Source organism: Nicotiana tomentosiformis, chromosome 6 (assembly GCF_000390325.3).
Source record: "Nicotiana tomentosiformis chromosome 6, ASM39032v3, whole genome shotgun sequence".
In the NCBI taxonomy this organism is placed as follows: Eukaryota; Viridiplantae; Streptophyta; class Magnoliopsida; order Solanales; family Solanaceae; genus Nicotiana; species Nicotiana tomentosiformis.
The window spans coordinates 109079764-109102346 of NC_090817.1; the positions used below are offsets into that span (position 1 = coordinate 109079764).

At 38.4% G+C, this 22583-nt stretch overlaps 1 pseudogene; it reads left to right on the plus strand.

The window, feature by feature from the left end:
- The first annotated feature begins 5377 nt into the window (after positions 1–5377).
- Positions 5378–20793, plus strand: LOC104097206 (sesquiterpene synthase 9-like; annotated as a pseudogene).
- Positions 20794–22583: the final 1790 nt, after the last annotated feature.

The window sequence follows — 22583 nt, forward strand, 5'->3', positions numbered from 1 at the left end:
GGCAAGATTCTTACCTCAAAGAAGCTAGATTGATACTCTAAAATAACCTTCTCGAGTGAAACAACCTCTGAACGGCTAAAATCTAGCCAAAAATAACTTCAAATCATAAATAAGACTCATAGGAGACAATTCCGGATAACAGAGCTTCAATCTTTAACAAGAACTAAAGAGTCAACCCAAAAGTCACCCCCAGGCCCGCACCTCGGAACCCGATAAAATTCACAAAATCCGAACACCCATTCCGATATAAATTCGTCCTTCAAATCATCATTTTACACTTTTGAAAGATTTTACAAATATTTCCCAAATTCCCAACTTAATTCACTAATTAAATGATGAAAATAGCAAGGGATTCATGACATATGATAACATTCGGGTAGAGAACACTTATCCCCAATGAATTTCTTGAGAAACCTGCGAACAATCTCCCAAAGCCGAGGTCTATAACTCAAAATATGGCAAAAATATCAAACCCTCGACGTGTAAATATTTTGCCCAGCCTTTTCCGCATTCACGGACAAACTTGCGCTTATGCGCCCTCGCTTTTGTGAGAAAATTCTTGCATCTGCGGCCTTCACTTGCCAGCCCAAAATTGTGCACCTGCGAGCCATTATTCGCATCTGCAATTGCGCTGGTGCGATTACAACACCGTAGAAGCGGGCAGTCTACTTGAGCCACAAACTCGGATCTGTGATAGGCTCACCACAGATGCGGCCACACACCTGCGTTCTCGAATCCGCAGAATCGGAATTCCAGCCCTGGTCCAACATCACAGAAGAGACCGAACTTTCACGGAATCAGATCTGCACCTGCACTCCAAAATGTGCATGTGTGACACACCAGAATCAGACTTGATCCAAAAGCACAAAAATCACTTGAAACTCGTCTGAAACACGCCCGGGGCCTCCGGGATCCCGTCGAAACATTCCAACAAGTTCCATAACATAATACGGACCTTCTCGGTGTATCAAATCACATCAAACAATGTCGAGACTACGAATCGCACCTCGAATCAAACTTATGAACTTTCAAATCTTCCAACATCCAAAACGCATGCCGAAACATATCAAATCAATCCGAAATGAACCCAAGTATTGCACACAAGTTTTAAATGACATAACGGAGCTAATCCAACTCAAAGAATTGTATTCCGACCTCGATATCACCAAGGTCAACTCTCGGTCAAACCTTCTAAAACTTTAACTTTTCAATTTTCGCCGAAGTGCTGCAAATTACCCTACGGACCTCAAAATCCAAATTCCGATGCACGCCTAATTTCAAAAACACCATACAAAGCTGTTGGAATTATCGAAATGCCATTTCGGAGTCGTGTACACAAAAGTCAAGACTCCGATCAACACTTACCGCTTAAACTTCTAAAACAAAAATCCTTCTTCCAAATCGATCCTGAATCATCCGAAATTTGAACTCGGTCACACACGCACGTCATAACACATAATACAAATCTTCTTGAGATATGAAGCCACCGAACGGGACGCTAATCCTCAAAATAACCGGTCAGGTCGTTACAACTAATTAGAAAATTTAATACATAATTTGCATAGGAATTACTTAGTCACCCAAATGTTGAATAATAAGGCACAATTAGGCACTTGGAGTGTACATAAGCCTCACAAAACTAAACTCCACACGTGAACCTCATACCATTTTGCAAGTATCGTACCCAAAGGCCGGCAAGTCCCGAAAAGCCTTTTAAAATATTGATTAATAATTTGAGAACTCATCTATTCTGTGGGTAATTATCACGATACTAAAAGAAATATAGTATTAAATAAAAATAATAATTTTTTTTGCTTCTAGACAAAGAATGATTTACAATTAATGTAAATGTTGGTAATTACTGACTAATAATATGACATTTAAAATAAACATCACAATCTTTTTGACATTTTATATCAAATGTCGGTGTTTAATTTTACGACATATTCTATCAAATGTTATTGTTTTTATGACATTTCATACAAACTGTCATTGTTTTTACCACATTTTGTATTAAATGTCATAATTTTTACAACACTTTGATTCAAATATCCTTATTTTTACTATATTTTGTCACAAATGTCGTTATTTTTACTATATTTTATCATAAATGTGGATAAATTCATTTTTTCCAACATTTATTACAAATATCACTAAATAAATATCGTAGTATCCTTACTTTCTTGTAGTGAAAGAAAAGAAAGAGAGAAGAAAAAGAGGAAGAAAAGAATAAGTAGTACTAAATAGTAACAACATAGACAAATCTAGCCACCACATGCAACAAATGAATCAACTGCATCAACCAAATGTACCGAATCTCAACTCAATAGCAAAAAAATAAATTACTTAATTGCTCCATACAAATAAAACATGATACATTTTAATTTTCTCTTTGTTCGTATTTATGATTTACAGAAGGATAACAATCTATTTGAGAAAAAATTTATCAATATAAACTTCCATTACATTGCTATAAACCAAACAATATAACTGAATAGCATAAAAGCTGAAGAATTTAATTGGTTAAACGTGTCCTCAAAGTATGCGTGTGGGACTAAATATACCCTCCAAAAAGGATCGTTTAGAATAAAATCATATTTGGAGCAAGTATCGAGCGACATGGACATGTTTGTGTCAAATTATTAACAACAGACAAATCTATACAAAGTATATATATATATATATATATATATATATATATATATATATATATATATAGAGAGAGAGAGAGAGAGAGAGAGAGAGAGAGAGAGAGAGAGAGAGAGAGAGAGAGAGAGAGAGAGAGAGAGAGCTTTTTTCCTTTACTGTATTTGGTGTAAGGTGATCAAAGTATACCTGTTGATGTGAGTTTATTATAAATGCATCATTTCCCATGCCCCAATTCAATAAGTAACTGAAGCTGATTAAACATAAGACATTACTTACTCTCCTTTCCATTTACTACTTTCTTATACTAAAATAATTTTTCTTTTACTCGTCTATTTTACCAAATCAAGAGAAATTTTCTTTCAATCCTATCCTTAGTATTACGTAACCATTCTTCCTAAATTTATTGGAGTTATAAATTTAATGAATAACTATTAATAAGGCTAAATTAATAAAATAAAATCTTAATAAATAATAATTAGCATGCCTAGTCAATAGATGACTAGAAAAAGGAAACCAAGGAAGTAAATTTAATTTACTATTATGCGTCATTTTCCATGCTTTAGTACCACTCACTTTTCATATTATTAAATTACTTGGCCATTGCCACTTTAGTCTTGAATTAATAATGATCTTATGGTACACCCTTCTAATGGTGGTTGCTTGTTGACTGCTTTTTAGCACATCTTGTCTTTCACATATTCAAAAATATAAACGTCAAATGGCCAAATATATCCCGCTATTTTTGAAAATGGTCTAAGAATATTTCTTATTATACTATTGGGTTATTTATACCCCTGCAGTCATATTTTGGATTCAAATATACCGCTCATTTAAACGGAGAGACACGTGTCATCATCCTGTTGGTCAATTCTAAATATCTCTTAATTAATTAAAAAGACTAATTATCCATTCCCGAAAAATAATATTTTTTTTTATAAAAACTGGAAAAAACTAAAAAAACAATATTTTTACTAAAAACTGAAAAAAACAAAAATATTTTTTTTTCAGTTTTTAAAAAAAACCACTTTAAAAAAACTGAAAAGTATTTTCTAAAATAATATTTTTGTAAAAACTGAAAAGCAATTTTCTATATCAATTAAAAACTGAAAAAACTGAAATGTTTTTAACTAAAAACTGAAAAAAAAGAAGAAAATATTTGTTTTTTCAGTTTTTACAAAAATACTGCTTTAGAAATTTGCTTTTAAGTTTATGTTTTTTAGTTTTTACAAAAATATTATTTTAGAAAATATTTTTCAGCTTTTTTTAAATTAGTTTTTTGTAAACACTGAAAAAAAAATATTTTTATTTTTTTCAGTTTTTAGTTAAAAACAATTCAATTTTTACAAAAAAATTGCTTTACAAAATTGATTTTCAGCTTTTTTTTCGAGTTTTTTCAAAAGCATTGTTCTAGAAAATATTTTTCAGTTTTTTCTAAAGCAGTTTTTTTGTAAAAACTGAAAAACAATAATATTTTCGTTTATTTAGTTTCTAGTAAAAATAATTTCAGTTTTTACAAAAAATATTACTTTTCAGGTATGATTAATGGGTCTTTTTAATTATTTAGAAGATATTTAGAATTGACCAACATGACGATGACACGTGTCTCTCCATTTAAATGAGGATTATATTTAAACTTAAAGTATGACTCCAGGGATATAGATACCCCAATAATATAACGAGGGTTATTTTTAGATCATTTTCGAAAGTAGAAAGATATATTTGGCTCCGAAATATAAAACATGGAGCGGTGTGTAGAATGAACACGTGATGTATTTTTTGATTGAATATGCGGCCTACCAGCTATTCAATATTCTATTATAATTACTAAATAATGTTAATGTATAAAAGCACATGGCTATTGATTATAATTGTCCATTGCACGTAATAAACAAATACTAACACATGGTTATTATACTAACAAGTACATAGTTATTATACATCAAACAAATACTAACATAAAGCACATGGTTATTATACATTAAACTAATACTAACATAAACAGTTCTTTATTAATATTCTGATCTGAAAACAATTTGTTGGAAATGATGGGTTGGTTTTATTTCTAACCAAGAGATTGTGAGTTCGAGTCACCCCAATATCAAGATGGGGAGTTCTTCGAGGGAGGGAGCTGAGGGTCTATCGGAAACAGCCACTCTACCTCAGGATAGGAGTAAAGTCTGCATAGACACTACCCTCCACAGACCCTACTAGTGAGATTATATTGTGTTGTTACTGAAAACAAAAAGGTCCTCGTGTTAATATAATAAAAGAACAATATAGCAAGGGACCCACTTAGCCATGTAACGTTCTTCAAATATGTACTACTGTAGTACTAGTTTTTTAACATCATTATTATTTAACATGCTCATAGGTAAGTTCCATTGATTTGGAGCCTTCTCTCCTTTTCGCTGCACGTTGTTAAAAAACAGACAGCGCCTCTCTTTTTTTGGAGCACATGCAAAATGATCTGAACTGCACTATATATATATGCATATAACTGCAAAGAAACCAGAAAAACAAAACCACTTTGGAGAAAGAGAAAGAGAGAGAGATGAGTCAAGCTTTTCCGTCATACTGTATTTGGAGATACAATACTAGTTGTGAACCCAGAACACATGACTCGTCATATGCTTCTGCCAGCTTTGGTCACAGGGCAAATTTTCAATCTACCGTTTGGGGATCATATAGAGAGCGAGAGAGAACATTAATTATGAGGCCATTAGCATTAATGGATCCTTCAGCTTCACGTCCTTTGGCGGATTTTCATTCAACCATTTGGGGACACCATTTCCTCAATTTTCGGCTGCAGGAAATTGGTACCCAAGAAAAACTTGAACTTGAAGCATTAAAAAAAATAGTGAGGAAAATGTTGGTGGAAACTCCTGATAATAGTACACAAAAACTTGTATTGATAGATACAATTCAACGATTGGGAATAGCATATCATTTCGATAATGAGATCGAAACATCCATTCAAAACATCTTTGATGCGAGTGAGAATAATGTAGTTGACAACTGTTTACCCGAAAAATCGGATAACGTTGAATTTATGTATGGTTCTAAGGGCAAGTAGATTCCTTTGATATGAAAATAACAATATACGTATTTATAGTGCAAAAATAGAAGATGATGAACAAAGATATCAGATGAGCTTTAGAAAGATAAACACAATGAATTCTTAATCCCAGTGAAAAGTGTGTTCTATTACAAACTCTCCTTTCTTTTATAGCCAAGGATCACTCTTTTATCTATAGCAACATGATGGAATAAATATTACTAGTGGAGGACCCATGATGGTGTGTCCCCTCCTTATTTCCCGCAGAGATTCTCTCCTTTGGTGCGGTTGTAATAGCTTTATGTCTGTGAGCTCGATACCGACTCGAGCTCGGTATCGGATCGGAACCCCGGCCTTGGTTTCGAGCTAGGTTATCACTTTTGTGCATCGATGTTCGGGACCTGTATCGGTCGATGTTACCATGGTCGATTCGAACGCCCGAGCTCGACACCCCCATCTCGAAATTCATTCGGGGTCTCCATGAAGATACCCCTCGATTGAGATGCCATCTTCGATCGATCTTCATGACCGAGGATCGGTTTTAACCGTATACAGATAGCCCCCTCGTTTCTTGGAAAGGAGATGACGAGAAACGATGTGATTTCCCTAAGGTTCGACCGAATCGATAATGACGTTTCTATCGGCTTTGACTATGATGTGCGTAATAGTTGTCCCATCGATTTGATTTTATCGAGGCATTTAATGTGTGTCAGTAGGCGGTCGGCCACCGCTAGAAACGAATCGCCATGCCTTATAAATGGTTTTCACATATAATGTCTTCCACTTTTGTGCTTCCTCTTCTCCCAGATTCTCTTTGATTAGTCTCTCTTATTTCGTTGCTTTAGTGCCGCTTATACTAGAGTTTTGGTGCTGTCCCCTCTTTCACCTTTCTTTGCGATTTTTTCTTCTCGTATTAATGGCGAAAACTTCAAAAATCGTACCTTACAAGGAGAAAGCTTCTTCCTCACGGTCGTGTGACGATAAGGCGCCGACCGAGCCGTCTGTTCAAGATTATATTCCCGGCCAATGTATTTTAAAAGCTGATTTTAAGGTGGAGAATCCTTCGTCCGTTCCGGGTCGGTGTGAGCATGTATCGATGTATATGTGCTCTATAGCGGAGGTTAACCTCGAGGCCATCAGGAAAGACTGCGGCTGGGGTTCTGAGGTTGTGATACAAATCCCCTCCTCCGATGAGAGCGTCACTACCTATGTGGAGGGATTTCTGAGTGTTTACACCTATCCCTTTACGTTGGGAGCTGTCGATCCCGTGATTTTTGATTTCTGCAGGAGATATCAGGTCACCCTCGGCCAAATTCATCCTTCCTTATGGCGTATAGTCATCTTATTGTGTTTCTTCTCTATCAAAGCTGGAGGGTTGGATTTTTCTCTGAGCCACCTTATATGACTGTATCGGCCTCAGATTTATCGTGGACTTATTAGGCTATATCGTCGGGCATCGAAGGCTTTGATGTCGAGCATCGATAAAGATAAGGATCGAGGCTAGATGGGTCGATATGTTCGAGTGAGGACTCGTGATCTTATCCCGGAGGAAAAGATGCCGTTTCGTGAAAAATAGAACTTCGACCGTAAGTGATCCGTGTTTGCTTTTCGTGTCTTTTTCCGTGTTTGCTAATATTATTTTCTGATGTTCAGCTGCACCTTGGATGCCACAAGCTGTGCCTGATCTCGAGGATTGGGTTCGAAAGTTAGCCTCGACTTTATCCTATGCCGAGCGTGCTTGGCGTGATTTGGCTAAAGGTAGATGGGAGGCCAAGAATCATGGTGAGGTTTGGTTCCTGTTTTCCTCGAGGTATATTCTGCGTTCATTTCGTTATCGATTTTTTCCTTGTATATAGGTGTAACTAGGGATGCCGTTCTGCAGCCTTCGAGCGTTGATCAAGGCAATAAGCCCCCGATCCTGGAACAGCGAAAAGAAAAGAAACGAAGGGCTTTCTCTCGGCCGGAGGACCCTAAGCCCAAAACTCAAACGGTGAGGAGAAAAATCATTGCCCTTTCGATCGATTCGGTCCATCGACTGAGGGAGGAAGAAGAAGAAGAAGATAGCTCCTCGGCTTTGGTAGTACGACCTACGGAGGCAGTCGAGGTTGTTAGAGCTGCTGAGCCGATGGCGGTCGTGCCCATCGGGGTTGGTTCCGAAGACCTAGGTCTCGATCGGAGTACTCCGAGTGATTTGCTCGGGGCAATGGCAATGGGTCATTCACCTTCCCTTCCGCCTTTTTCTGAGGAGGCGTTGAAGGAGGCTCGAGAGCTGAAGACTCCCGATATTGGTGCTGGCTCAGGTGCAGCGGATCCTTTTAAGGATTGTTTTACCGGTGTTGATGACAGTTCCGATATCGGTTATGCTTCTCTTTTGTTAGAGGAAGCTCAACATTTTATTACTCAGGTAATGATATCTTTCGTACTTGGCTTCTTTGTTCTTTTCCATACTTGGCGGTTCCGATATCGGTGATCCTTTTTTTTGCTTTATTGATGTTGATGACAGTTTCTAACTGTGCAGGCCATCGGTAGGCTTCGAGTTGATCTTAGCCAGTGTGAGGCCGAACTCCGGAAGGTCTTAGGTGAAAGAGATGACCTTCGGCTTCTTTGTAGCAAAAAGGAGGAGGCTATCAAGGATCTTCAAGGGGATTTGGCTAAGGTTCGTGAAGAAAGGGTTGAGCTCGATCAGCAGGTGAGCCTTGTTCTGTTAAAGTATGGATTCGACTCGACTGTGGAAGTTAACCATCCGTTGTCACAGTTGCAGCAAAAGATCGAGAGGATCGGGCTACTTCGAGAGGAGGTCGATCAAATCCGGGCTGAATGCAACCAGTGGAAGGAGACTATTGACCGCCTGGCAGCGGAGAAAGAAACCATCTTAACCAAGTTATTATCAGCCGATGTTCAGCTTCGAAACGTCAAGCAAAAGGTGTTGGTTCAGACTAAGAAAATCGATGAGCTTGAGATACGACTTGCTGAGGCTAAGGCGGAGGTTGAGTCATTGAAAGTTTTTGCGAATAAGTCTATTGCTGTATATCGAGCTGATGCTGAGGCCGCTCAGGTGGAGGTCCGAGAAGCGGCGAAGATTGCCGATGCTCGAGCTCTTTGGGTTGCCGAACTTGTTAAGTGTAGATCTCGGAGGGATACCCTCGAGGAGATTCATGCTCGAGGTTTCGATCTTACCGAAGAGGTAAGAAAGGCAAAAGAGCTTGAAGCGGAAGCTGAAGCCTTGGCTTCTGATGATGATGACGATGATAACGATGATGGTAGCAAAAGCGGGTCCGAGGGTGGGGAAGACCCCGACCTAGAAGCTTAGAGTCTAATTCTCATTACCTGTAAATTAATTACGTAGGAAATTTTGTATATATATGACAAGGTTGATTTTACTTGTTGAGTTGATGATGATGTGGTGGTTAACGTAAACTCTGAGTAAACGTAGCTTTTTCAATGTTTCAAATTCGATTGGGTCCTTGTTCGAACTTGGCAGCCCGTAGGCTCAACGGTCGACTGAGTAATTCGAACATGATATAGGAGTAGCCCGTAGGCTTTAATGTTCGAGTGTTTATTTCGAACTCAAGATTATGTGATAGCCCGTAGACTTAATATTTGAATGATTATTTCGAACTCGAGATAATGTGGAAGCCCGTAGGCTTAATATTCGAGTGATTATTTCGAACTCGATGTTAAAGTAACCCATAGGCTGAACGGTCGACTTGAGTATTTCGAACATGATATAGGAGTAGCCCGTAGGCTTAATGTTCTAGTGTTTATTTCGAACTCGAGATTATGTGGTAGCCTGTAGGCTTAATATTCGAATGATTATTTCGAACTCGAGATAATGTGGAAGCCCGTAGGCTTAATATTCGAGTGATTATTTCGAACTCGAGATAATGTGGAAGCTCGTAGGCTTAATATTCGAGTGATTGTTAATTCTGGTTGCATAATAAATCTCAAGCCATTGTACATATGTTTTGGGGCAATCTAATATGAGCATGGTTTATTTTGACCATTTTGGCTCTTACAATTTTTCCTCTATTGTTGTGAGAAGACTTTGTTGCATCTGAACTCGATGTATTTGAGGACCTGGTGCCCCCTGGTATTCGAGGCCGTTCGAGCTAAGGGTCGAAAGCCTCGGATACTATTTTGACAGCGCAGCACGATCGATGGTTGCCTCATTAAAAACCTTGCCGCAAAAAACCCATTTGGGAAAAAGCCGGTCTAAGGAAAAAAGAGTGCAACACGTGCTTTTGAGTAAAAGAATACTTCTGTTCTTTGTTCGAACTTCTGTACGGGACAGTTGAATAAGGTCGGACCTTAGTAGTAGTACCGTTTTAGATATGATACATTCCAATTGCTTGATAGCTGTTTGCCGTTTATGATGCCGAGCCTGTACGATCCTTTCCCAAAGTGCTCGAGCACCTGGTACGGTCCTTCCCAATTTGGTCCTAGTTTTCCTTCGTTTGGATTCTGAGTATTGATGGTGACTTTCCTTAACACCAAGTCCCCTGGCTTGAAGTGGCGAAGTTTAGTTCTTCGATTGTAATACCTTTCGATTCGTTGCTTTTGGGCGGCCAACCGGATGAGGGCATCTTCTCGTCCTTCGTCCGATAATTCAAGGCTGGTGTTCATAGCCTCGTTATTTGATTCTTCCGTCATGAATCGAAATCTTGGACTAGGCTCTCCGACCTCGACTGGTATCAATGCTTCGGAGCCATATATTAAGGAGAATGGGGTCACCCCTGTACTGGATTTCGATGTTGTTCGGTATGCCCAAAGGACTTCGGGCAGGATTTCTCTCCATTTTCCCTTAGCGTCGTTCAATCTCTTTTTCAGATTTTGAAGAATAGTTTTGTTTGTTGATTCGGCTTGTCCGTTTCCACTGGGGTGGTATGGGGTTGCTAGTATCCTTCTTATTTTGTGGTCTTCGAAGAACTTTGTGATTTTGTTGCCAATGAATTGCTTCCCATTATCACATACTATTTCGGATGGTATCCCGAATCGGTATATGATATGATCCCACAAAAAGTCGATAACCTCCTTTTCTCTTACTTTCTCGAACGCCTGCACTTCAACCCATTTAGAAAAATAGTCAGTCACAAACAAAATAAATCTGGCTTTACCTGGGGTCGATGGTAGGGGACCGACGATGTCCATTCCCCATTTCATGAATGGCCATGGCGATAGGACCGAGTGAAGTTGTTCTCCGGGCTGATGGATCATTGGAGCAAACCTTTGACATTTATCGCATTTACGAACAAATTCTTTTGCGTCTTTGCCCATGTCGATCCAATAATACCCTGCTCTGATCACTTTTCGAACTAACATGTCGGCACCGGAGTGATTGCCACAAGTGCCCTCGTGTACTTCCCGGAGGATGTAATTGGTATCTCCCGGACCTATGCATACCGCCATTGGTCCATCGAATGTTCTTCGATATAACGTTCCGTCTGCAGTCAAAGTGAATCGAGCAGCTTTAGTTCTAAGGGTCCTGGACTCTTTATGGTCTGAAGGGAGCTTTCCATTTTTTAAGTATTCAATATACTTGTTTCTCCAATCCCATGTTAAGATGGTAGAATTTATTTCGGCGTGCCCTTCTTCGATTACAGATCTTGAAAGTTGAACGACAGTTTCCGAGTTCAAATCATTCACCTCGACCGATGATCCCAAATTAGCAAGCGCATCGGCCTCGTTATTCTGTTCTCGTGGAACATGTCGTAGACTCCATTGTTTGAAATGGTTCAAATGACAAGCAATTTTTCCAAATACCTCTGCATTCTGCCTTCTCGGACTTCGAAGGTTTTGTTTACTTGACTCACCACTAGCAAAGAGTCACAATTGGCCTCAACGACCTCCGCTCCCAGATTTCTAGCTAGCTCGAGACCTGCAATTATGGCTTCATACTCGGCCTCGTTGTTAGTTAACCTGATAGTTTTAATAGCTTGCCTAATAATGTTACCCCCGGGAGATTTTAAAACTATGCCTAGCCCGGACCCCTTTACGTTCGAAGCTCCGTCCGTAAAGAGGATCCATGCCCTCGTTGATAAATTTGATTTTAACAGTAGTTCTTTTTCGACTTCGGGTACGAGGGTCGGCATGAAATCGGCCACGAAGTCTGCTAAAATTTGATACTTGATGGTTGTTCGAGGCCGATATTCGATATCGTACCCGCTGAGTTCGATGGCCCATTTGGCCAATCGGCCCGATAGTTCAGGCCTATGCAAAATATTACGAAGTGGGCAGGTGGTTAATACGCTTATGGGGTGGCATTGGAAGTATGGTCATAATTTCCTAGAGGCGCTAACCAGCGCAAGCGCCAATTTTTCCAAGTGCGGGTATCTAGTTTCCGCTTCCCCTAAGGTCCGACTTACATAGTAAACAGAAAATTGCGTACCTTCCTCTTCTCGAACCAGGACACAGCTTATGGCGACTTCTGATACTGCCAAGTACAGGTAAAGTTTTTCGTCGGTTTTTGGAGTGTGCAGCAGTGGTGGGTTCGATAGATATCATTTCAGTTCTTGCAATGCTAGTTGGCATTCCGGTGTTCAAGCGAAGTCGTTCTTCTTTTTGAGTAGAGAGAAAAATTTGTGGCTTCGATCCGATGATCTCGAAATGAATCGGCCTAAGGCTTCTATTCTTCCTGTTAACCTTTGTACAGCTTTCACGTTGTTCACGATGGTGATGTCTTCAATGGCCTTAATTTTGTCTGGGTTAATCTCGATTCCACGATTTGACACCATGAAGCCGAGGAACTTACCCGAGCCGACTCCGAAAGCACATTTTTCGGGGTTGAGCCTCATGTTGTATTTCCTCAGAATATCGAACGTTTCCTACAAATGGGTCAAATGGTCCTCTGCGCGCAGGGACTTGACTAGCATGTCATCAATATAGACTTCCATTGATTTACCTATTTGTTCTTCGAACATTCTATTTACTATGCGTTGATAAGTAGCTCCTGCACTTTTTAGCCCGAAGGGCATTACGTTATAACAATATGTTCCATATCTGGTTACAAATGCAGTCTTTTCCTCATCTTCTGAGTTCATCTGGATTTGATTATACCCGGAATAGGCATCGAGAAAAGTAAGGATCTCGTGGCCGGCCGTAGCATCGATCAAGTGATCAATGTTGGGCAGTGGATAAGAATCTTTGGGGCATGCTTTGTTCAAGTCCTTGTAGTCTATACACATTCTAAGTTTGTTTCCCTTTTTAGGCACTACGACCACATTGGACAACCATTCGGGGTATTTTACCTCTCTAATGGATCCTATTTTGAGCAGTTTAGTTACCTCATCTTTTATGAATGCGTGCTTCACCTCCGATTGGGGTCTTCTTTTTTTGCTTCACCGGTTTGAATCTAGGGGACACACTTAGTCGATGTGTCGTTATGTCCGGCGGGATTCCTGTTATATCTAAATGGGACCAAGCAAAGCAATCGATGTTATCGATAAGAAATTGAATGATTTTCTTCTTGAGTTCGGGTCTCAAACCCCTTCTCAGGTATACCTTTCGTTCGGGCTAGTGATGTGTCAAAATGATCTGCTCCAATTCCTCAATAGTTGATTCGGTGGCATCGGGGGTCACGAAGGATCGAGGGATCCACTGATCACTATCTTCTTTGATGCTCTGCTTATCTGGCTGGGTCGGGGCCGATGTCTTTGGTTGCTATTTGGCGTTCCGGTCTTCGACTGTGCCTCCTTTTGAACCCGATCCATTCACTGGCGAAGATGAAGATGTGGTTTTGCTTCTTCGATGGAGAACATTTCCTTTGCGGCTAGTTGTTCTTTGTACACTATTTTGACACCTGTCGGTGTTGGGAATTTGAGGACCTGGTGTAGGGTCGAAGGTACAGCTCTCATGTTGTGGATCCACGGCCTTCCGAAAAGGGCGTTATATCTCATATCGCCTTCGATCACGTGAAACTTTGTTTCCTGAATTGTTTCGGTGACGTTTATCGGTAGGGTTATCTCGCCTTTGGTGGTTTCGCATGCCATATTGAATCCGTTTAAAACCAAAGTTGCGGATACAACCCGATTTTGTAGGGCGAGCCGTTTTACGACCTTCGATCTGATGATATTGGCCGAGCTACCTGGATCAATTAACACACGCTTAATTTTAATTTTATTCATGAGTACGGATATTACCAGTGCATCGTTATGGGGTTGGATGATTCCCTATGCATCTTCATCATTGAAGGACAAAGTCCCTAAGGGAGTGTAATCTTGAATTCGAGATTGCTTTTGCCTCGCAATCGACGTTTTAGCGCGTTTGAGCATAGGTCCCTGAGGGGTATCGACGCCGCCGATGATCATGTGAATGATGTGCTGTGGCTCTTCTTCTTCATTTTGCTAGCCGACGTCCTTGTTTTTAAAATGGTTCTTCGCCCTATCACTCAAAAATTCCCTGAGGTGCCCTTTGTTAAACAAGCGGGCTACTTCCTCTCTTAATTGTCTGCATTCTTCCATTTTGTGACCATGGGTGCCATGATACTCGTATATTTGATTGGGATTCCTTTGGGCCGGATCGGTCTGCATGGGTCGAGGCCATCGGGTATCTTTGATGCTTCCGATGGCCGATACGATGGCGGATGCATCGATATTGAAGTTATATTCCGATAATCGAGAAACTTCTATAGGATCGGCATGTTTATCAAAACCTCTCTTGCTCATAAGTCCCCGAGAAATTTGCCCCTGATCATATCTGCGGTTATTCCTAACTGTCTCATGCGCCGAACTGTGGTTCACCCGATCTGTGACATACGGTTGATATCGGTCTCTGTTTGACCTTTGTTCTCTGTTGGTTTCCTTCAGAATTTTAGTGGTTGCGCGGTTCTGAGGCGTGGGTTCATACGGAAATCCCAATTGATCATCTTCGACCCTGATTTTCGATTGATACCGATTGTGTATATCCGCCCAAGTTATTGCAGGGTATTTGATCAAGCTTTGTTTCAACCGTCGTGATGCTGTCGAACTGAGTCCGTTCAACCCTTGGGTGAAAGCTTGTACGGCCCAGTCGTCTGTGACTGGTGGCAAATCCATGCGTTCCATTTGAAACCGGGATACGAATTCCCTCAGTATTTCGTCACCCCTTTGTTTTACTTTGAATAGATCCGATTTCCTCGTTGCAACCTTTATGGCACCAGCATGTGATTTTACGAACGAATCTGCTAACATGGCAAAAGAATCGATATAATTCGGTGGCAAGTTGTGATACCAGATCATTGCTCCTTTTGCGAAGGTCTCTCCGAACGTTTTCAATAATACGGACTCGATCTCATCGTCTTCCAAATCGTTGCCTTTGATGGCACATGTATAGGAGATGTTCGTTAGGATCGGTCGTACCGTTATATTTGGGAATTACGGGCATACGAAACTTTTTTGGGATTGGTTTCGGGGCCGCGCTCGATGGAAAAGGCTTTTGTATGAATTTCTTCGAATCCAGCCCTTTCATCATGGGCGGAGCCCCCGGGATCTGATCGATCCTAGCATCATATGTTTCGAATTTTTTGTCGTTGGCTTCGGCTCGCTTTGTGAGTTCCTCGAGCAGTTTAACAATTTTAGGAGCGGTTCCTGATTTTTGCTCGTTCGGTTTCACTGTGTCGGGCTCCGTTCTGGGGGTTACTTCTCGAAGAAGTGGATTGGAGTTTGGATTACTTAGCATATGAGTTTGGCTCTGCAACTGAGCTATCGCCACTTGTTGGGCTTGTAGCATTTCGAAAATCATGCGCAAACTGATCCCGATTTTCCCCGTGCTGTGGGTGTCTCGGGCTATGGGTCGAGCACCACCCTGAACGCTTCTTTCCTGCTCGGAACGTTGATTCGCTTCTAGAGCTATTCGTGAATTGATATCTACTGGTATTTTGGCTCGAATTTCGGGTTCCTCGATTCGAGCTTCGTTGACGTTGTTGGGTAGCCTTTCGGCCACGGGCATCAAGTTGTTGGTTTCATCCTGAAGGCCGGCTTCGAGGTCGATTGGCAGAGCCATTGCTGACATGAAGTTGTAAGCTAGAGTGTGCTGTATATTTGTATCAAATAATCACTTGTTATCCTTAGCCCCACGGTGGGCGCCAAACTGTTTACCCGAAAAATCGGATAACGTTGAATTTATGTATGGTTCTAAGGGCAAGTAGATTCCTTTGATATGAAAATAATAATACACGTATTTATAGTGCAAAAATAGAAGATGATGAACAAAGATATCAGGTGAGCTTTAGAAAGATAAACACAATGAATTCTTAATCCCAGTGAAAAGTGTGTTCTATTTCAAACTCTCCTTTCTTTTATAGCCAAGGATCACTCTTTTATCTATAGCAACATGATGGAATAAATATTACTAGTGGAGGACCCATGATGGTGTGTCCCCTCCTTATTTCCCGCAGAGATTCTCTCCTTTGGTGCGGTTGTAACAGTTTTTTGTCTGTGAGCTCGATACCGACTCGAGCTCGGTATCGGATCGGAACCCCGGCCTTGGTTTCGAGCTAGGTGATCACTTTTGGGCATCGATGTTCGGGACCTGTATCGGTCGATGTTACCATGGTCGATTCAAACGCCCGAGCTCGACGCCCCCATCTCGGAATTCGTTCGGGGTCTCCATGAAGATACCCCTCGATTGAGATGCCATCCTCGATCGATCTTCATGACCGAGGATCGGTTTTAACCGTATACAACAACCTTTACATTGTTGCTCTTCGTTTCCAACTTGTGAGGCAACAAGGCCATTACATGTGTTCAGGTAAATCAACTTCTTTCTGCTCTATCACTTCCCTGTTTTCTTTTTCAATATTATATTCAGAACTTCCACCTACAGCTCTCTACTACTTGAGAACTCATTTTCAATAGTATTTTAAACCAGATGTGTTCAAGAAATTCACTAACAGCGACGGAATATTCATGAGAACCCTTGTTAATGATGTCGAAGCATTCTTAAATCTGTACGAAGCAGCACATCTGAGAGTGCATGGGGAGGAGATTCTTGAAGAAGCTCTAATCTTTACCACCACTCATCTCGAGTCCATGTTACACAACTTGAGCAATGACTCACTTAAGGCTCAAGTTACTCAAGCCTTAACCCACCCTATTCGCAAAGCCATTCCAAGGTTGGAAGCAAGGAAATACATAGACATTTATAAAGACATGGAATCGCACAATGATGTGCTTTTGAAATTTGCCAAATTGGATTTTAACATGCTGCAAAAGCTGCATCAAACAGAGATTAGCGAGCTTACAAGGTATGTACATATATCGATCATTGTTAATCTTATACATCCTCTTTATTAAAATTAGGCCAAATACATACGTAGGCCCTCAAACTTGTCCTTTTTTGTCACTTGGACACCTAAACATAGGGTTGTTCATATCAGACACTCTAACTAAATTCATTTGTGCCAATTAAATACCTAAACATAGAGTTGTTCCTATCGGACACTCAAACTAAATCACATATGTGCCAATTAAACACTGTCAAGGGAAAGGGCGCATGAACATGAGAAGAACTTGTTGATTTTTATTATTATTATTATTATTATTATTATTATTATTATTATTATTATTATTATTATGATGATGATGATTATTTTATATATCCTAATATATTATTCCTATTAAAGCAAGATTGTCATTTGTTTTCTTGGCAAAATCAAAGGCAAAGTTGCTTTCAATTTTATTTAGGTGGTATGACCATGAAATTCTTAAGAAACCTAAGAGGGCAAGCAACTTTGCCTTCGATTTTGTCAAGAAAAAAAAATGACGATCTGGCTTTAATAGGAATAATATATTAGGATATATAAAACAATCATAATAATAATAATAATAATAATAATAATAATAATAATAATACAAATAAAATAAAAATAATAATAAATCAACAAGTTTTTCTCATGTTCACGCCCCCTTTCCCTTGACAGTGTTTAATTGGCATAAATGTGATTTAGTTGGAGTGCCTGATAGGAATAACCTTATGTTTAGGTCTTTAATTAATACAAATGGATTTAGTTGGAGTGCCCGATAGGAACAAAACTATGTTTAGGTGTCCAACTGACAAAAAGGGACAGGTTTGAAGGCCAACATATGTATTTGGCCTTAAAATTATAACGCTATAACATGTAGTAATGACTTTCTTGTGATCTAGCTGGTGGAAAGATTTGGACCTTGTAAACAAATTCCCGTACGCAAGAAACAAATTAGTGGAGGGTTACTCTTGGACATTGGCATTGTATTTTGACCCTCGATTTAGTCGTGCGAGAATAATGTTGTTAAAAGTGTTCAAAATGCTCTCCATATGTGATGATACCTACGATGCATAGGCAACCTTTGATGAACTTGTGCTTCTCACCGATGCGATACAAAGGTAAAATATGTACCTCATTTAGACAAAAAAATATTTTTTACAATGTATAAAATAATTACTACTCTTTTCGTTTCAATTTATGTAAATATGTTTGATTGGACACGAAGTTTAAGAAAAAATAAAAAATTTTAGAATTTGTGGTCCTAAACAAGTCAAAAAGGGGTCCAGAGTATTTGTATAGTTATAAAAGGTTCTCATTAAGGGTAGAATTGAAAGTTTAAACTAAATTGTTTCCAAGAAAATAGGTTTACATTAATTGGAATGGAGGGAGTACTTATTATTATCGTGAAATAGTGACATATACAGCTTGGGGTAAAAGTTTGCTAGTGACTGAATTTGATACAAGCATTTGACGTGTAGATGGGACATAAGTGTCATTGATTCATTACCGCCATATATGAGACCATTTTACCAAGCCATGCTTAACGTCTTCAATGAAATGGAAGAAGTATTGGCCAAAGAAGATAAATCAGATCGCATCTACTATGGAAAATTCGAGGTAATCCTCGCTTAACTTATTCTTATCAATCAGTTAAATTAAGTTCTAAGGAAGTTAAAAAAGTTTGTTGACCAAGGAAAACATTCTCAATTCAAAAGTATATATATACCTTATTGACATATTATCTACTATTACTTTTTGCATTTCTTTTTAGGTGAAAAAGCTGGCGAGAGCCTATTTTAAAGAGGCCCAAATGGTTAAATGCTGGCTACATTCCAACATGTGAGGAGTATATAAAAAATGCAATTCTAAGCAATACCTTTATGGCGCTTGGAACACTTTCCTTGACTGGTATGGAGGAACTTATAAAAAAAGACATTTTTGAATGGATCACAAGTGAGCCTTCAATTGTTCGAGCTTCATCAACCATCTGCAGATTAATGGATGATATTAGTGATCATGAAGTAAGTACAATAAATTAGCATTTTCATCCCATCCCCCTTGTCAGTTTTCCCAATTACGAATATATTTCCTTAAAAATAATACTCCCTTCATCTCAATTTATGTGATGCACTTCTTTTTTTAGTATGTCCTAAAAAGAGTGATACCGTTCAATTTTTAAAAATACTTTAATTTTAAACTTTTTATTTTACCCTTACTAGCATGATTTATAGCCACACAAATATATATGAGTTATTCTTTACCACAGGTTTTCAAAGTTTTCTTTCTGTCTTAAACTTTATGTCCGATCAAAATTATGCATCAAATAAAATGAGACGAAGGGAGTAGTTAGTATGAATTGTTGTTTAAGAGGCAGTCCCGATACAAGATTGGAGTAATTAATAAATAGACACGTCACACGGCTAAGATACATTACAACTTATAGATTGGATTCAATTTTGTTTAAAGGTAAACTATGACATTTAGAATAAGATTGAAGAATATTTAAAAGTATGTTCTAATAAAGATATTGATGTCTAACTCATGTAGGTTCAGCAAAAAAGAGGACATGTAGCTTCAATTATAGAATGCTTCATGAAAGAATATGGAGCTTCAAAGGAAGAGGCCTATGTTAAGTTTCGGAAGGAAGTCAAGAATTCGTGGAAAGACATAAATAAGGCATTACTCCACCCTACTGAAGTACCAACATTAGTTCTCGAACGAGTTTTAAATCTTGCACGTTCAATAGATACTCATTTCCAAGACGAAGAAGATGGATACACAGATTCGACGGGTTAATTTCACTGATAGTCATTGAACTATCTTTTATTTTCACTAAAGTCATATAACTATTTTTTGTCACTTAAAAGTAACTAAACTTTATTATTGTCACTTAAAAGTTATTTTGCCTCAAACCCCTACCATAAATATGACATGACATTAAATTTTATGATAAAAATTCAAAAATAAATGCCACATAAGCATATTTTAGACCCATTTATCCTTTAATGTGATTTGATCCATAATCCAAATGATTTTCGATAAAAAAATATTAATTCCACATTAGTTTAAAATGATTATCCTATACTATAAAGTTTTGTCTTTTCTGTCACAGCACATTCATAATTATTTTATACTAAAATAATTTATGTTAGAAAATTCTTATTTTGTTTGTATGCCCCATCTGAGTCATTCATAATTAGTCTATACTAAAATAATCAATGCTAGAAAATTTTTATTTTGTCTGTATGCCCCATTTGAGTCATTTTATAACTCTACTGAAGCTAAAATACTATAGTATACAATAATATTTTAAAATAACTCGGATGGGGCATACAAACAAAATAAGAATTTTCTAGAATAAATTATTTTAGTATAGAATAATTATGAATGACTCGGATGGGGCACACAAATAAAATAAGAATTTTCTAGGATAGATTATTTTAATATAGAATAATTATGGATGTGCTGTGACAGAAAAGGCAAAACTTTGTAGTATAGGATAATTATTTTAAATTAATGTGAAATTAGTATTTTTTTTTTATCGAAACTCATTTGGATTATGGATCAAATTACATTAAAGGATAAATGGATCTAAAATGGGTATGACCCATATTAGCTTATGTGGCATTTATTTTTTTATTTTTATCATAAAACTTAATGCCATATCATATTTATGGTAGGGGTTTAAGGCAAAATGACTTTTAAATGATAATGATAAAATTTAGTTACTTTTAAGTGACAAAAAATAATTATATGACTTTAGTAAAATTGAAAGATAGTTCAATGACCGTCAGTAAAATTAACCCCATATTCGACTTCCAAAAGCAAAGACGTTATTACCTTGTTGCTTGTTGAACCTGTCAATATATGACGATCATAATGTATGCATATGCACCATTTACCGAGTATTCGGAGCAAATGTGGAAATGTTTTGCATTGGTTTTCATTAATTAAATGGTTTGTGTTTGTTTCTGGGGAAGAATAAAGAAAAAAGGCAAGTCCAACAATATCTTTTTTGTTTCCAAAAATTACAAGTAGGCTATGTGAGGACCTACCTCATGGAACAAGATTCTTCCACCTGGATAGAACTTCCAAGGAAGAACCTATTAGTGATTATGAAGGTTTCAATTCAGATTTTTGTTGGAAGTGGCGAGTGAAGATAATTGAAGCTTCTCACGAATGTTCGAGAGAATAATTTCAATCCAAATAAAGCGAACTATTCTTAATACTAAATATTTTAGTAAATATACTTTCTTCAGTTGCAAGAACTAACATTACAAGAGAATATTGTCAATTCAATGTCATGTTTGCTTCACTACTAGAAAACTGCCAAAAACCATTCAAGAAAATAGACAGAAATCGGTCGGAAATAAAGGAAAATCGATCGATTTTCGACCGATTTTAATTCGTCGAAAAAACATTGATCGCTAATGTTCTACGACTGAAGAAGGTCGCAATTTCAGACCTAAGTCGGTCGGTTAATTCAACAAAAGTTTGTCCACTTTATCTGACATTTTTTTGTTGGAAAAATAAATATACCTACCGAAATCAGTCGGTAATTTGTAAATTAATTTTTATTAATTTGTTAAAATAGCGACCGATTTCGGTCGGAAATATAATTATTTGATAATTTTTTTATTTCTTTTTAAATTTGAAATTACCGGCCGAAATCGGTCGGATTCATTAAAAAATAAATAAATAAAAAAGGTTATTTTCGATCGACTTCGGTCAGTTATTTCAAATTTCTGTAGATTGCACATTAAAATTACCGACCGAAGTCGGTCAGAAATTATAAATTTCTGAGTTTTAATATGAGAATTTCGACCAAAGTCGGTTGGAAGTCGGTCGGTTTTCTGAGTAAAAATCTGGCAGAATATGGCTGCTTTTAAGCTACACCACGTGCCAATTACAACCAATAACCATCTTATAATGGAAGCATTACATTGCTGCCATTCAACCACAATTAACCAACGCCTACCACAACAACAACGCTAATAACAACCACAACAACAACAATACAAATATTCAATAACAAAATAATAACAATAATACAATTATCATTCAAAACTATTCCAACTAAATATTCAAAAGTTCAAGACTTTGTTTAGCAATACACACAATTCAAGGAGTATTTTGTACTGCATCATCTCCATCTTCACTACTAGAAGCTTCATCATCGGAATATTTGAAGGGTTGCGATGAGAAGGATTAGCATCCGGGGAAGACTCACGAGACCGAGGGATGGGGAAAGCACCACTAGCAAGAAGATTGGCCAGCTGACCTTGAAGGGCATTAAATTGTTGGTCCCTCTTTTCTAGCTCACCTTGAACGCTATCAAATTGTTTGTCTCTCTTTTCTTCTCTACCCTTTGCCTTTTCATGCTCTGCTGACAGCTTTGAGATCTTCTTCTTCATAGCCGAGAGAGTCAACCTATCAAGTACCTCGCCCTGGGCGGAAGTCCTTTTACCTTGCAATCCAACCCTGTAGCGCCGAAATGATCTCTCTGGAAGTCTGTATGCTATCCCCTTTTAGGACCAACGACAACATCCAACCATATCTTTTGCGCTTCTTCGTCTGAAATGGAATGTCGCTCGCCTTGCTCGTTCGGTGGCAAGCTCTAACTGTACTCCTCTATAGTAGACTTGTAGCGACCCTTTATTT